The sequence below is a fragment of the Apteryx rowi genome, unplaced genomic scaffold, assembly GCF_003343035.1.
Source record: "Apteryx rowi isolate R43461 unplaced genomic scaffold, aptRow1 scaffold_8, whole genome shotgun sequence".
NCBI lineage: Eukaryota > Metazoa > Chordata > Aves > Apterygiformes > Apterygidae > Apteryx > Apteryx rowi.
Window position 1 is genome coordinate 7,640,679 of NW_020451093.1, and position 16,120 is coordinate 7,656,798.

Genomic DNA, 16,120 nt, shown 5'->3' on the forward strand with positions numbered 1-16,120 from the left:
CAATTCAATGCAGAACTGTATTTCCCATAAGTACCAATGACTATATACAAATATTTCCCCTGTTCATTGTAACTGTAGGCATATTTGCATTAAATAGGATTTAATTAATAGGAAAAAGCTCAGAGAGCCAGGTCTTTTTGCGATTAGAAGGGCTAGAGCAGAGGAAGAGGGCCCTGCTACGCTCAAGAAAGCTGACACAGACTGCACGGGATGCACAGGCAGTGAGAGCACAGCACGGTCAGGATCACAGTGCAGGCTATTGGGGAACGACGCACTCAAAGGGCAACGCCAAGAGGTCAGCATAAGGTTGTCATAACGTAGACCCATCCTCCAGCCGCTTTATTATGGGGGGCTGGGCATGACACAGCTGGAGATCACGTAGCTCTACAGTGGCTGGCTTAAAGCCTTGGAGGGTCTCCCGTCTGCATGTCCTTTGGGAGGGGCAATACAGGCCTGTCTGTCTAATGCCTAAAGAGCTACCATTTTCAATGGGTTCAAATATCAGGCATTCACATCTGAGAGGGAAAATCTTGATTAAGATCTTTTCAGTGATGGAGAATGCGCCCCAATCCTGTGTAAATTGTTCCCCTTATTAAGTGTACTTATGGTTGGAAATGAATCAGTTTAAAGTAAGGGATACTAGACTAAATTTCAACCTCCAGCAATAGTATCTTTTATAACTTTGCCTGTTAGATTGAAGAGCGTCTCTTATTAGATTTCTGAGCAACACATATGTACTTACGGATTATGAGCAAGTTAATCTTTTCCTTGATGAGAAGATTAATCTGTTTAGCGTAAGTCTTTCACTATTTAAATGTATTTTACACTATCCTCTGAGTGAATCCCCTGAACTTTTTGAGTGTACCAACCAGCATGCTTTTATCCTTGGCTCCAGAAGTGGGGCATAATTTATCCTGTAGCAATTTTGCAAAGTTTAAATGCCAAGGTAATACATTTTCATACCTCCCACACATTAATGCTGTTTACGCAGTCAAGAATTGTGCTAATCCTTTTAGCCACAAACATGCACTGGGCTCTTGTGTTCACCCAGTTTTCTGATGTGGTGCAAAAGTCTTTCAGAGTCACTGCTAATTGGTGTAGATTGTACCACCTTATCCCGTCCTTATACATATCTTATGTGGCCTGATTTCCAGATGTCTGCGTCCGAGTTGCCTGTATTGAAGTGACTGCTGTTAACTTGCACGAAGCTTGCTGAGTGAAATACTTCTGAATGGGTGAGTCATCCTCTTTATATATCAGCTCTCCAGTTTCTCTTGTTGTCTGCAAGTTTGATGAGAAACAAACTAAATAGCTGTGGTAACTCTTGAAGAATGTGTTTTCTAGGTTATCCCAAGAAATCTTTGTGCTTGGCATCGGCACGATAATCTTTGTAACATACAATCATGTTTTTTTCTTCACCAATACGCCATACCCCAAATGAGATGAAACCCATCTAATTCCTGCCATCCAGTTTGGAGAACTGCAAGTAGAAATTCAAATTAGGCAGTGCAGTGCGGATCCCTTAATTCTTTACAGCATATCAATGTCTAACATCACAGAAGAAGCAGATCTTTTCTCTGGGCCTAGTAAGTACTAAGTGGGAGGGGAGGAAGGATAATTATACCACAAATTAGCAATATAGGCTGAGCCTTCAGTTTGTGTGGAGGTCAGATGCTCTTCCTTGCTCACCAAAAAATTCACCTTGGAATGGAGACATATTTCTGTGTGTGCATGTGAGGTGCTGGCAGAAAGTTTTGGGTTTGAGACTTCCTGCTGATAGGGCCACTGTACAGCTTGGAAACCTGCTGGGGAGGATTGGGCTCCCATGTGCCTCCCCAAGGGCGGTGAACCACGTGCAGGATAAGGTATTGTTGGACAAGGCTGTAAGGAGCGAGCGTTTCAATAATAAACTGATTATTGTCTGTGACAATTTACCTTTTCTTCTCTTTTAAGAGGCCCTACTGCAACAGCAGTGGCTGCCTTCTGCTTGAAACGTGAGAGTAGAGCGAAATCTCTGTCAGGTTGAGCAAAAGGCTTTGGCAAGTGGCGCGTTTTGGGAAGTTTCCACCCACAGCTCTGTTTGCTCCCCTCTGTTCTGGAGGCTTCAGCTTTGCCCAGTTTTGCCAAATGCGCAGTCAGCTGTGCCCGCAGATACGCAGCGCCTGGGAGAGGTGGGAGCCTCCAATGCGTTGCGGTTTTTATTTTCAAATCCGTTAGTGGTAACGCTCGCAAGCAAAATCAGCAACCCGGTTACTGCCTGGGAACGTGACGCTCCATGGATCTCATCCATCTTGTCCATCACGTCTGCATAAGGAAAAGACAATTTTAAGGCTTGCGTCAGAGGAGCCCCAGGAGCCGGGTGCTCCTCGCCTGGCTGAGCCAGACTCCTTGCAGGTCCCGTTTGAAGAGCGCTGTGAGCGCGGGGGAGCTGGGCAGAGCCCGGAGGGAGAGCGAGCAGCGCGCCACGCCGTGCAGCCCCGGCTCCTTCGGCCTCGTCCCCGGAGCGAGCCCGCCGCTGCCTGGCTCCTTGCAGTTCTTCCACAGCCTCTGCAGCTAGCACGGGATCTCGAAACCCCATCCCAGCTGTCAGAATTGTTTTGAATAGGAAAATTTGACTTTTGATTAAATGCTGCTTTGGAAAGAGAAGCATGTGCTTTTAACAAAAAGTACTGTATTTTGTCAAAACATTTTTCCAGCCTCTCAGTTTTTGATTACTTGCATTGTTTGGTCAGAGGACTTGGCATTTTCACTGAAAAATGCAAATATGTTCAGACAATTTTATAAAACCTAAATTTATTTAACTTTCTTGGGAGACTTTTTCAGGAAAAAAAAATAGTTTGGAACAGCTTTACTGGCTAAGCATAAGAAAAACTGTAATAGTCTGTGTTACTTATTCCCTTGTACAAACTGTGTTTAGTTCTGCAAATGCAAGTTCCAGTTCTGCAGGTGTGTTACTAAGTGATAAGTGCTGTTCATATACATAGTACAATGTGAAAATAAAGGCACACATTTTAGCTTATTTTAAAATTATACTCCTGACAGGTACCATATGGAAAGGAAACAGCCAATACAAAAGATTAAGCACAGAATCTATGTTTAATGTATCCAACAGAATCTATGTTTAATGCTTCCAACTCTCCTAAGATTTCTAGTGTTAAGAAGTACTGCATGAGAATGCAAAATCTCATGTCTTTGAACGGAATCATTACAACTTTGAGGATTTTGCAGACAGAAATACTAACATTATTGCACTGCAACGTTCTCCTTTTCTTTCCCGTACTCACAAAGCCTCTGTGATGGATGCGCGTCATTCCCATATAGAGAACGTCTCTAATGGTAATGAAAGCATGCCATAAAGCTGTATTTTTTGGTAGAGCTTAATCATTAAGATGATTTTTGAAGCATAATGAGATGTTGCAGAGTACAGATCCATTCAAAGCAGTTTCAATAATGTTAACATTGAATATAGTAATCTTACAGAGAAATAAAATCCCTCTCAGGGTCTGTTTCTGTCTCTGAAAGGAAATCAATTTCCTTTGCCTGATAGCTTTCCCCCAGCACTTAACATAGATGGGGGAAATAAGTTATTGTTAGTGTTTCCCGTGAATTACCTTCTGAAGGTCAAATCTTGAGCAAAAAACCCCCCCAAACCCCCAAGAGGTCATATGACCTCTTCGTAAAGGGAGCTCTGAATGCATGGGGCTATTTTCCTATGTAATTATCCCCCCCTTCTTGGAGAGCCCGTAGAAAAGACCCGCTCCCTCCCTGATGTTAGATATGATGTGCTCTCTGGCTTTAATGGCTGCAGACTGTGCTAGCTAATTTGAACTTTTGTTTGCAGCCTTCTAGCTGAGATGGGGGGAATTGGATGGTTTCGTGTCAGTTTGTTTTTGCGTTTTTGCTCTCCCCTGTTTTTTATGAAGGGGCAACAGTGTGTTGTGAGCATGGGCATGTCGGAGCAGGTGGGAGAGGTGCCTCAGTGCTTCCGATAACATCAAACAGAAATTCCGTAAAAATTATTCCGATTTGTTCGGCTTCCGTTTATCGTGTGGAGCGTAGCAGCGTGCAGGAGAGCAGGCAGCGTGGCCGCGAGCAGTGTGGTGCGGGGTGAGCCCGGGGTAACAAGCCTCCTCAACTTTTAATAATACACAGTGTTATCTCTTCAGGAGGGAGACAGTCTGAAGTGCCAATAAAAACTGTAATTACGTTCACAACGGGAAGCTGCCTTTAGAGTGACAGCAAGGCTCTTTCTTAAACCCTGTTATGGTAGGTTAAGATTGCAGGTCTTAATTATATGTATGTGGAGTTTGTGTTTGTCTCTCTTAAAATAAGAAGGAACCTAATTATATCCTGGACCAGAGTAAATTGGGCCCTATTTAGATAGTGACTATTTGGGTATCTTTCCGTTTTAGCTGTGGTATCCTTGACTTACGCAGTTCAAGGCAGCTAGTACACCCAAGCACATTGTTTCTATTGCTTTTGAGACAAAGCAGCATAAAGAATAAATATTAAAATTATATATTCTTTGCTTGTAAACCTTCTGAGCTGTCTGCTCTGTAATAAGAGCTTTCCTGAAGTAAGAATTACAACCTGTCCACTCTTTAGGTCATTTAGATGGAACAGTTTCTGATCACATTCCTAGAGAATTTGCATGGCTTTTTCTATTTATAAGCATACAGGAACAGATACCCAGGTGTGGAGAGGTGTAATTCCAGCCAGCCTTTTAAATGAGTGTTTAAATGAATGTTGAAGGTATGTAGCCGGTATGCCCACAGAGCGAGAACTGTATCCTGCATCACCCGCCTGCCTCAACCCTACCTGCATTACTGCCGCTAGGAGCATCTTACGGTGGTGGTATCAGGGCAGTATGTGCTCTCAGGCTGGGTGGGAGGCAGGCTGTAACCCCTGACGGTAATAACCACGGACGTGAGTTTGTCCTGGCAGGTTGTGGCCATGCTGCTGCACAGTCCCCGTTTGTTTCCTCGTTGTACCGGCTGCTGCGGGAGGGAGAAAGGGACGGTCCCAGTTTGGGCAGCTTCATGGTCCCATGGCAGCACACACCCCGAGGGATGCAGATACGTCATGAAGAGGTGAATTAGTACGACCGTGTAAGTCCCCTGACACCCGAAGGCGAGGTTCTGCAAGGAGAGAAAACGGTGGGAAAGCGATGGGCAAGGCAGGCAGCTTTATCCACCTAGTCGCGATCCCTGGGCAGAGCGATCCCTGCAGAAGTCACCTATCCCAGGCGGAGACTAATCTGCTATGCAGATGTCCCATGAGAGGAAAATTAACAGCACCGAGGCACAAACTGATAGAACAAGCTGCTGTTTGTCCACTGTGACTTTTGAGGCCATGCTAAGAAAGCGTGAGAAAGGAAAGGTATTTGGTTTTCCTTGGCTGCTCTCTGTGATTGGAAAAACTGTGAGTTAACATTTTGAGGTGAAACCATGACTATTCAGGCCAATTCCTACCCTTAGTTACCTTACCGTAACCCCAGTGAAGTCAAGATTAATAGTCTTTAATGTGCTTTGCAGGGTTAAAAAAAGGCAGGATTTGGCCAACAGTGTATATTTTACAAAATGTAAAGACTAGGGGATGTATATGTTAAGTAATGAAATGCCTACAGTTGTCAAAGTGGGAGTTCAAATAATATAGGAGGAGCATTTAACATAAAAATACAACTCGGAAGTAATTTTCCCCATAAAATTCCGACTGCAGAGTGTCACTATAATGCACTGTAATGACTGGGAGGGGGTGTAATTTTAGAAAGTGGTTTTAAAATGCTGTTCTGGAATACATCTGGATTCTCTTAGGAACAAGCAAAATCTCATCAGGGACCACTTCAAAGACCATTTCCTCATGGTTAAATTATCTTGTGTGAGCCTGCTGTTGCATGTACATTGTTACATTATGTATGATTTTTGACTGCTCCTAATATGAACAAACTGCACAATATTCCATTAGCGATTTTCAATTTGTATTGAGCCTTAAGTCATGCAGACAGCATGCTTTGCTGCGTTTACTTTGTAGATATACATTTGAGAATATTTCACAGCCCTCCAAGCTGATGTCCTGCCTAGAGATTTTGGAAATAGGAATTCATTTTGTTTCTATTACGCACGCTGGTGTTATGTTTATGGTGATGTTTAAGTGACTTTCTAATTTAGCATTTTTCTAAAAATGAATGATAGTGACGCTGCTGTATGATATGGATAACTTGCAGAAAGACCGATGGCCAGGCTTTGGATCCTCTGCCTGGGATTTAGTTACGGTATGCCAGTGCCGTGCTAGCTAATGACTGCTAGGTTTTGATTTTCTCATTTCCCCCTTTCGGCTGGCACGCCTGTGGCTTTTGTCTCTAAGTAAGGAAGGTGATTCTGGGGCAAAGCATGCTTTCCCGCAGCGAAGCGAGAACCGTGTTGTCTGCTACCTGGTGAGATCCTCCTGAGCGGTGCAGGCATCTCTTTTATGCCAGCACCATGACTGCACAACAGTGCGTCAGATTAAAACCGTGTAGCTGAATAAAGCATACGATCCTCTCATAGTGCTCAGTATTCTTGTGGAACAACTTTCCTGTCATTTTGGGAGATTAAGGGAGTGCAACTGCTGCCCAATATCTCTTGATGCAGAACTACCCAGAAATTGCTGCATGCTATATAGTAGGATTTGAAAATGAAATATAAATGTAAGATCTAAGGCTAGATTTTCAGTGGGAATAAAGCAGGATAACTGCATCCTATTATTTGCACCACCAGTTAATGTCACTGGCTTCCTCTTTAAATTAAATCCAAATCTTTTTGTGGGCCAAAATCATTGGGAAGTTTAAAAAATTTACAAGGTAATTTTTAGCTTCATTTTCTTCCATTTTTATGGGTATGCTATTTCATTTTAAATTCCACCGTGTAATGTACGGCTTGCACATCTTGGGTCCATCTTCATTCATAAATTGCTAGTGCAAACATGTCCTTGGGTGACTGAAAATTCCCTGTGAATGGATCTGAGTTCAGCATCTGGCTCACTGTGTGGTTTGGCCCCCTGCATCTGTCCGAACATGGAGAGTATGAGGAGCTCTATAACGTAGGGTAACTTGCACTTCAACAGGCCTGAAGAGAGATTTTCAGCAAAGAAAAAAAAAAAAAAGCAAAAAAAAAAAAAGCAGGATGTAAAGAGTATACATTAAAACAGATCACCACTTCTTCATTTTACAGGGGATTTCTATGGTCTTTGGGGTCACGTGGAATTGCTAATACAAATCATCTGGTCATCCGTTGTTGACTTCTCTCACTTGAGCCAAACTTTTGCAATGCTACGTTAAAAATAGTTAAACTACATCAATGCTTTCCTAATATTACTCCTCCATGGAAGCAATTGCTACAGCTGCTAGAGGGATATTATTCACCTGTCAGAAGGACTGGAGGACAGAATGTAAAATAGGCTTTTTCTGAAGATGTAGCCTGTGTTACAAAAAAGCTTAAAAATCTTGACTTACATCTTCTTCTGTCTTTTTGGCATATAATCTGCACTGCTTTATATCCTCCTTTTTATCCTCCTCATGTATCATTCAGCCGGGGCAGCGCGTCTGAGAGTGTCTCTGCACCACTCACTTCGTCTTCTTGGGTCTGGCCACAATTTTAATTCTAACGTACAAAATCTCCCTGCTCTTGCCTGACTCAGAAAGGTACCTGCAATGTTGGGACAGAGCAGTTATTTTAAATAACTCACATGGTAGATAGTAGTGATTTGTGCTAAGCTAGAAATGAGAAAATCCTCACTATTGTCTGGGCCCAGTCGAATTAAATCTGGCGCCTTGCACAGCTGGTGCCAAACGCAGCGATGTTATTTTTCTTTGTGTTCATGCACAAGCTCAATCAGTCTGACATCCCAGAGGAACATTTACATGTGCGCCCAATTTATAAAGAATTTTATAGAAAAAAAAGAGGAAGAAAAATGATTCCTCTCATTTTTCATCTTTTCAGCTCACCTGTTATTGAAGACACAAAGCAAGTGTAGAATAGAGGGGGGGGTTGAATGACATTTTTCATGCAGATGGATTGAGGAAGAGCTGCACAGACCGTGTGCTTAATTCGTTATTAGTTTTGCCTTGTCAGGTTTTTTCAGTCTTGCTATTGAAAAATGGCTCTTTGAGACTGCCGTGGTCACTGGCGGAGGAGCTGGCCTGTCCCCGGCGATGCCCCGTGCGGGCTTTCCTGGCTGCCCTGGGGTTTTGGGGGCATTCCTGCAGCGGTGCCGTGACGGCGGCCAGACCCCTCTGCCCCAGCTCGGCTCCTTCCGCACCCGATGTATTTAGGTGCTAAGGTACCTCTCAGGTCAGTTCTGCGCTAAGGGTGCATAAATGCCTGCTCCTGCGGCCTGCTTTCGCGCCCCGCCAAGGTGGGCCCGCGGAGGGCTGCTCGCTCCGCTCCTCGCGTGTGCGCACAGAAAGTCTTCGACCGCACGAGTTACAAATACGGTGTTGAAAAGCTGAGGTTAGAAATAACAGTCTAGGAAGGGGAATAACAATATTGAGTAATTGAAGTAATAAAAGTCAAACTGATCTCTTACTACCTTGAAGAGGTTTCGGTTGTAACCAGAAGGATTCTTGAAAATGGCTCTGAGACAGAAAGAAAAATAATTTGCAACCAAATGCAGCCGCCTCCCCTCCCCAAACATCTTCTTCCCCGAGCAATCTCCTTGAAGCCTCCTGCAAGGGAAGGTTAATGGAAACTTGAGAAAAGCCTGATATTTGCTTTGAATCGTTCTTATCACTGTTCTTCATTACTCTCTTTGAATAGCGTGTCTCCGTAGAAAAGAAAACTCCTATACACTTTTAATCATGCGGAGTTAGAGCAAAATACGAACAACCAGGACATCGAATAGGAGAGGAACGGCTCTGAATGCTGCTGCAAACATTTTCAGCTGGTGTTTAATAAGTTTCTAGTCCTGCAAGATTCTTTGACATCACGATGAGTATGAGCCTGGAGCAAGAGAGGTGAGAGTAGTTCAGTGGTCAGAGCAGTGGGGTGAGACACAGGACGCCCGTTCCCAGGGCTGCTCCGCTGCTGCTCTCCCGTGCCCTGGGGGGCTGCCCTGGGCCGTGTCCCTGCTTTCGCCGCCTGCCGCTGGCTGTGATTTGTTTTGGGACAGTATTGCCAAAGAAATGGTCAAAACTGGAACGTTCCTGAAAGAAGTTTTGGGTTCAACAGCAATATTTTCTTCTAAGAACTTCCTGTTTGCAGTATGAACAGAGAATAACCTAGTTGCAAGGGAGACGGTGGAGGTGGAATTACCCGCCTGCGATGCAAATTGCTATGAAGCTGCAGAAAGAAAATGACCCTCTTGCTGACGACCTCTCTTCCCATGTAAACCCCTCATTTTCCTTCTAGTCACCGAGGTCTCATGCAGATTTGATGCCCCCTTCTTCTCTGCTGATGAAAATAGTCTATTTGATAGTAAAGAATCATGATCTCGTAGTTGCATGAAAAATGGCTTATTTATGTTTATGCATTCCATTGTGTTTAATAAGCCAAGATTTCTGAGGTTTTTCTTTGGGTCCCTGTATAAGAAAAAGGGACATTCTCAATGTTGGAACAGGATGCAGTGAAATAATATTTACTCATTATTCAAGGCAGCTACAAGATAGCAGGCTTTAACATGTATTTATTATCTCCAGTAAAGCCGCAGTTGATCATTTTTTCTTTCTTTAAGCATATACAGATGCCTTTGATAAATATTTACACATCAAAAAACCCCACTAGTCTCCTAACATTCGCAAAAAGAGGTATTGTGAGGCATGCTATTAATGCTGATAGATGAAGGCTATTTCACGCGAGGTGAGGAGGGAGGAGAGCCTCGGAGGGGGCCACAGGCTCTGGCCTGGCAGAGGAGCCCCCCACGTAGCCGCGGCCCTCGTCTCCAGCCGAGCAACGAGCCTGGCAGAGTTTCAGAGTTTATTATTTATGGCAGTCTACAGAAAAGGCCTGGTGCAACTGGGGGTGTTGGAGGGCTTTGCTCAAAATGAAGCACTTTTGCTGCACAGGAACCGGTGATAGCAACTGGGGGTTTGAGTTGGCTGCACTCGGAGCCTGTAACGTCAGTCTTTGAGAAGTATTTCACTAGCTGCAGAGTATAACTTCTGTTAATATTTAGCTTGTGTTAATCCTTACTAAGAGCAGACTCTCTGATGAGAATCAAAAAAAACCTTGCGATATAATTTTAATTACAGAGGATATATTCTCTTTTTATGAGTTAATAATTTTGTGTGCAATCTGAGTCAGTTTTGCAGGAATCAAATATAACCATTATAATAACACAAAGTAATTAATTAAATTGTAAAGCGATGGCAATTACCTTCTTTATCTTTGGGAAGGTCTTATCCGGGCTTTAACATACCTGTGTCACCTAACTTGCGAGAGGCTCTTGATTCTGAAGACGACCGTTTTGTGTGCAGCGCTGCTAACAGGTTAGGAGATGTTACAAGGCAGAGGATGGATCGGAAGGGCTCTCCACATTGGGATGTTCTTCAGTTTGGGTGCTGTCTTTAAAAATGAGAAAATGGACATAGAACAGTAGAGGAAATCTGTAATTATTTGTCGGGTCTTTCAGCCCCTGTGCAGGCGATTCACCTCGTGGTCAGTGCTGTGGGGGGGAGGGATGTGCTTAATGACATTAACCAGTGACAAAAAATAGTAACATTCACTAGTAACAACAGTGGGCTGGACTGGGGACTAATAGCCAGATTCTCCAAAAGTGTAAAGCTACTTTAAATACCTAATGGAGGAGTACTCAGTGTCAGAGAAACCTCTGGCAGCCTTAGATTCCTGGAACAGGGCGAAGCCAAGATGCACCAGGATTTTGGCAGTGACCAGAAGAGTTCTCCGAGGTTGTGGGTTGTCTGCCCACTTCAGGCTCTTGTGTTTTAAACTAGGTAGTAATGCAGTGTGCTGGCAGGGTAAAAAGAGCCCTAACATCCACTGTTCATCATCCCAGACGCTAATCTGACCCATTCAGGGAGCGGGTCGAAAATAGCTGATGCTGCATCCCTTGCTGCTGGGCGTAAAACTCTGGTGCTACAGGAGCAACTAATGTTGCTTCTGAGGGTGGTAAGCTACAGTCTGAAGTCTAAGTCTGAAGGGTCAGGACTAAATGGGCTACGTAGAAAGAGAAAAAGAGAAAAATAGCCATTACTTTATTTTATACATATTAAAGAAGGTACTTTTATAGCACATGAATACACAAAGCTGCTTTGTTCAATGTACTTAACATGTGCGGTGTATGTATCCAGCACAAGTTCGGCTATGACATTTCTCAGGAATCTAATAAACCCAGAGTAGATTTTTTTCTTTGACTCAAATATAGCTTGAGGTACACATTTGATATCCTGACATTACTTCTGATTTGATTTTGTATGCTATTTTCTAAAAGCTATTTGACTTCCAAATCAGCACTCTAGGCTATGCTTTGTTTTTCTATCATTGGTGGTTTTGAGGGGAGTTTATACCCCCCAAAAATTTGCTACACCATAAAAATTCATGACTTCCAAGCATTTAAAAGCATTAGATTTCCAGGTAACTTGGATTTACTCAAACTGAAAGCTGAGAGTATAATTAAAGCAGGGTGGATAATGTTTTTTTTTTAAATGTACTAGCCAAACCAAAAGAAAGTTGATTCAAGTAGAGACAATTTTTTTTCTTTTTGTTAAAGAGAAAGCATTGCTTAGGGTCAACCCAAAATATCTCCTTATATCCCAGATGATATGCTTTACGCAGTTTGGGGGTTATTTAATCTCATTGTTTAATCTCTGTTCTTTTTAATGTGAGACAGTTTTCCCATTTTGAAGTGGAAAGTCAGAAGGAAACATTCTGTCATTTCTGAAGGATTTTGACATTTTCCTCTTTTTAAAGCCAAAACACTTTGCTGAATTCAGCCAGAATTCACGGATCATTTTGTTCCTCCCAAAACTCTGTGCTGCTGGTAGTTTTTCCTCAGTCTCTGAATTTATGCTCCACATAAGGAAACAAGTGGAAAGAACAGGGTTTCGGGTAACTTTTAGCAAGACCTAGGAGATAAAGCAGTGGGGAGAAGCTGCAAAGTGCTGGGTTTGATTCTCCTGTGGCACCGTTCAGCTAGCAAACGCCATCCTCAAGCTGGGAACAGCACTGGCACCCTGGGAAATCAGAAAGAAATATTGGTGTGAGCTGCACGAGCACAGATTGGAGGTCTTGGCGAGGTCTGGACAAGATGTACTCCCATTCCAGACAGGAATCAGAGGTCACCCATTGATTAACCTTGCCCCGAATAGTCTGCAAATGCTTTATTGCGTGGTGCTTTTCCCAGGAAGGTTAGTGAGCGCGGCGCAGCAGCTGTTTGTCTGCTGAGAGCTGACTTTGGTATCCCCTTACCCCCAATCATTTCATGGCAAAAGGAGAAGAAAATATAGCAGTACTTGTGCCTTGTCCTAGGCTCGGTGTCGTCTCGTGACTTTTGCCACGCGGTTGCATTAATGGGCTCGCAGGCAGGTTGAATACCATTAAAGCTACAGCAAAACATATGTACATCAATCCATATGTTATTAGTTTAGGACTGTTTTTACTGCAGGAGTGCTGAGGAGCCCTTGCTGTGGAAGGAGTCTCCAGTTATGCTGTTCTGTCAGCCCTGGTGTAACAGAGCGAAAAGCAAAAAACAGCAAGTGTAAACCTGCAAATGGGGAGTGCAGAAAACACTGAGACTGTTATTTACATGATTTTATTCTGCGTTTGTGCAGCATGTAACACAACCTCGCAGGGCAGAAATCTCCTCCTTAGTTCGAGGGGTGGAATGGCAGAAATCGCAAGTAATCACTGATTGAGTCTTCACAAATATTTAGTGCAAGTCAAAAAAATTAAACCATAAAAGCCTAAATACATGTACAGCGCAACGGCTGTTCCCATTTTATGGCGTGTACAATGCTAGTGTTTTCAACAGGGCCAGGGTAAATAGATTCTTTCTCTGGCACAAGCCACCAACAGCTTGATTTTGTTTTCCAAGACATTATCTCAGTTCAATGTATTCATTTGCAATTCCTTCCCTCTCAGGTCATTGCTGGGGTTTGCCCTGCGGTTTTTGGAGAGAGGAGGGGAGCCTGTCGGTGTCTGTATGCCGAGCGTGTGCTCCAGTTATTGCTACTCCGAAAGGGAGCTCCATCCGTCGTCGGTGGGAGCGCCGTCTTTTCTCCCCGTCTGGTGCGAGACCTTTCCCCGTCGCCCCTCGAGCACGCGAGAAATCTAGCTGACAGCCCGTCCCGGGGAGCTGATGCAGCCACCCGCCCAAAGAGAGGCGGAGTGACATTTTGCAGGCTGACGTGTGAGGCCTACCCTCCATCTTCGTCTGGCAGGGATTTCTGCTTCTCGTGGGCCTCCCCGTCAGGCAGGAGAGGGCCGGCGGTGACAAAGGCATGGACCTGCGCGGTAATTGGGGCTGACAGAGTGTTTGGATGGTGCACAGACTTATATGTGACAGGAAGCCAAATTTAATGCGTCCCTCGGGAGTCTGGACACACAAACATAATGCTTATATTTTCCACGTTGTAATTCTCAGGCAGATTTTGGCATGAGCTTCTCATTTCCCCCTGTCACTGGTGACAGATTTTATGGCATTCAAATAAGGTTTTCTTCTTTATCATGCGTAATGGCCCATCATTAGGAGACGCTCTTCTCATGATAGCAAACAACTGCTGTGGTCTCAGCTGAAGAATCCTTGAAGCCAGTTTGCTGCAAATCAGTGAAATATCTCTGCCTAAAGTAGGAAATGATTCACAGCATCCTCAAAATATTGCCCTCAGTCAGTAGATTTACTTACCCCGACCTACACATCCATCACCTGAATAGCGACTTGCCATGTACCGTGCGTTCGTTGCTTGCCTTTCGGTCACCTCTCCTATCCCTCCCCCTGTGAAAAAAGGGTTCAGAATTAATTACAGGGCAGCAAAATCTGACTGCCGTGTTCATGCGCGCCTAAAAAAAACTCTGTTGAATTTTAAAAAGAGTACAGCTAGGTCATATTCCCTATAGATAATTGTGCAAACAATTGCACCAGCATGTTGAATGAGCGGTGGTTTACCTCTGCATGTCCAGAAGCCCTGGCTTGCTAAAACTTAAGTCTTAAACCCCACCAGACCAGTGCTGACCGCTTTGCACAACACTATCCTTCTGCTGAGTGTGGGGAATATTTCATCCAACCTTGTTTCAACAAGATTGCCAGATCTTTTTGCAGCCCTGGGAGGTATGAAGACATGCTCCTTGTGTATCTAAATAGAGCTCAAGCACTGAGGTGCCGCCTGATTTCTGCCTACCGCCGTGCTGCACTCCTGGTGGTCCTGTAACGTGAGCATTTGACACCCGGCTGTAGTCTAACCCTCGGTATTTTAGGATAGTTGTGATAGGTCCGTTTCTGTATGATGATCTTAAAACAGCTCTCCAAGTCAGTACATCTGAGTGCCTGGAGTGACATCTGCTCCTGTGCTGGCTGCAGGAGGGAGATGAGACTGGGGTTGTGCACCGGGACGGGCTGGCACTGGGCGCTCAAACCGGCTGAGGACGTGGTCCTTCAGCAGCGCTGCGGGCTGGGTAATCCCCAGGGATCTGCCTCATTCCACTTCTGCTCCTCACGTTCGTCTCTATTAACTCACAACTCCATGGAGGTGAGCGTGGGTCCTGGTGTGGGGCCAGACTGTGGAGCAGGCGATGGAGAAGTGGTGGGGCTGCAGACGCGTTTCTCCATGCCGCTCGCTCTCCCTGCCTCCCTGTGCGGGTGCCCGGCGCTGTCGCCAGCAGTTGTCTTTCTGTGAGGAGCAGGATATTCCCCGTTTTCCTCGGAGGCCTTGCTTCTGTCCACTCCTACTGCATGACGGTCTTGGAGAGGAGCCCCTAGGCATTGTGGTTGTAATTAACGGAAAAAGGAAGAAGAAAAAATGTTCCAAATTCCAACTGTTAAGGCTCGAAACCAGAAGCCACATTACTGGAAAACATTCTTTTCATTTCTGAATCTTTTGGCAGTGGCAGTGTTGATGGGGTCCCCATCCTCGGTCCCCTCGGCAGTCAGAGGAGCGGTTGTGCGATGGCTCCTGGCACAAGGATTGCCTAGGGATTTGGCACACTTTCCCCCCTTTCCATATCCACGCAGATAAACTCTCTCTTTATCAGAGTCCCATTTAGAAAAGCAAACAAACGAGAAACCTAACAACATAAACTCTGCCTTGAAATATGAGCTTTGATGGGACCATCCACTGAAATAACCTGATAAAATTCACATATTTTTGATAATGTATTTCAGACATTATTTCTGACCTGGATATTCATTAGATACTGCATCACTAACCACATTGAGAAAAAAAACAAGGTAGCAATGAAATTTATCACAGCTCTTTTTGCTCAGTAAAGAAAAATGAAGAATATGAAATATCTGTGATCTGTGGCAAATCAGTATGAATTTGGAAAATCTTTGACACGTTTCTATTTTTTATGAAAGCATATGAGAGGATGGAGAATACTGAAAAAATAATATTAAAGAGCACTGACACATTTGTTTGTGATATGATACGATGTGACTGATCTAATGTCAGTTGAGAAGCCTAGAAAATGGAAATGGAAAACAATATATAGAGAGCCAAGATGAAACCAGCTCTCTGGTGGATTTCCTTTTATTGAAACAAATGATATTCATGTTTTATGAAGTGCATAGTGATTCCGTAGTATAAGAAACAGTAAGATGATTTTTATTCTCTGGCCTGAGAAAACTTAATTCTATTTCACTGAGGTAGCTCAAATTTTGCAAAAGAGGTAATTGGACCTCTAGTGAAAATGCACTGTAATGCTTTGAAAATCTGCCTTCCTCAGTAGAGTGAGCTGCACGTACAGCTGGATGCAGAGTGCATTGAGCACGGTTTCCGAAACTGGTGCTGGCTGAGCATTTTTAACGAAACAGCTTCAACTTGGAAAATACTGATTCGTTAAAATCCAAATCTGGCAGAGTTTGAAAAGCATCCTTTGTAAACATTTTTCTATTCAAGCTTGGAAAGAAACCTTGTCAACTGAGAATAATCAATCCGTGGTGAATAAGGCAAACATCTGGGCCGGGGACCATGGCA

The 16,120-nt window shown here is 44.0% G+C and overlaps 1 long non-coding RNA gene across 10 annotated transcripts in view; it reads left to right on the forward strand.

Moving 5' to 3' along the window:
- Positions 1–16,120, forward strand: part of LOC112977098 — a 97,775-nt gene that overhangs the window by 18,372 nt on the left and 63,283 nt on the right. For 7 of the 10 annotated variants that reach the window (XR_003257321.1, XR_003257322.1, XR_003257323.1 and 4 more), the window contains exon 3: positions 1,155–1,235. This is a non-coding gene — a long non-coding RNA (uncharacterized LOC112977098). Of the gene's footprint in view, positions 1–1,154; positions 1,236–2,394; positions 2,650–8,792; positions 8,956–13,070; positions 14,070–16,120 lie in introns of those variants that run through there. The other 3 variants (XR_003257327.1, XR_003257329.1, XR_003257328.1) reach the window with 3 other exon arrangements.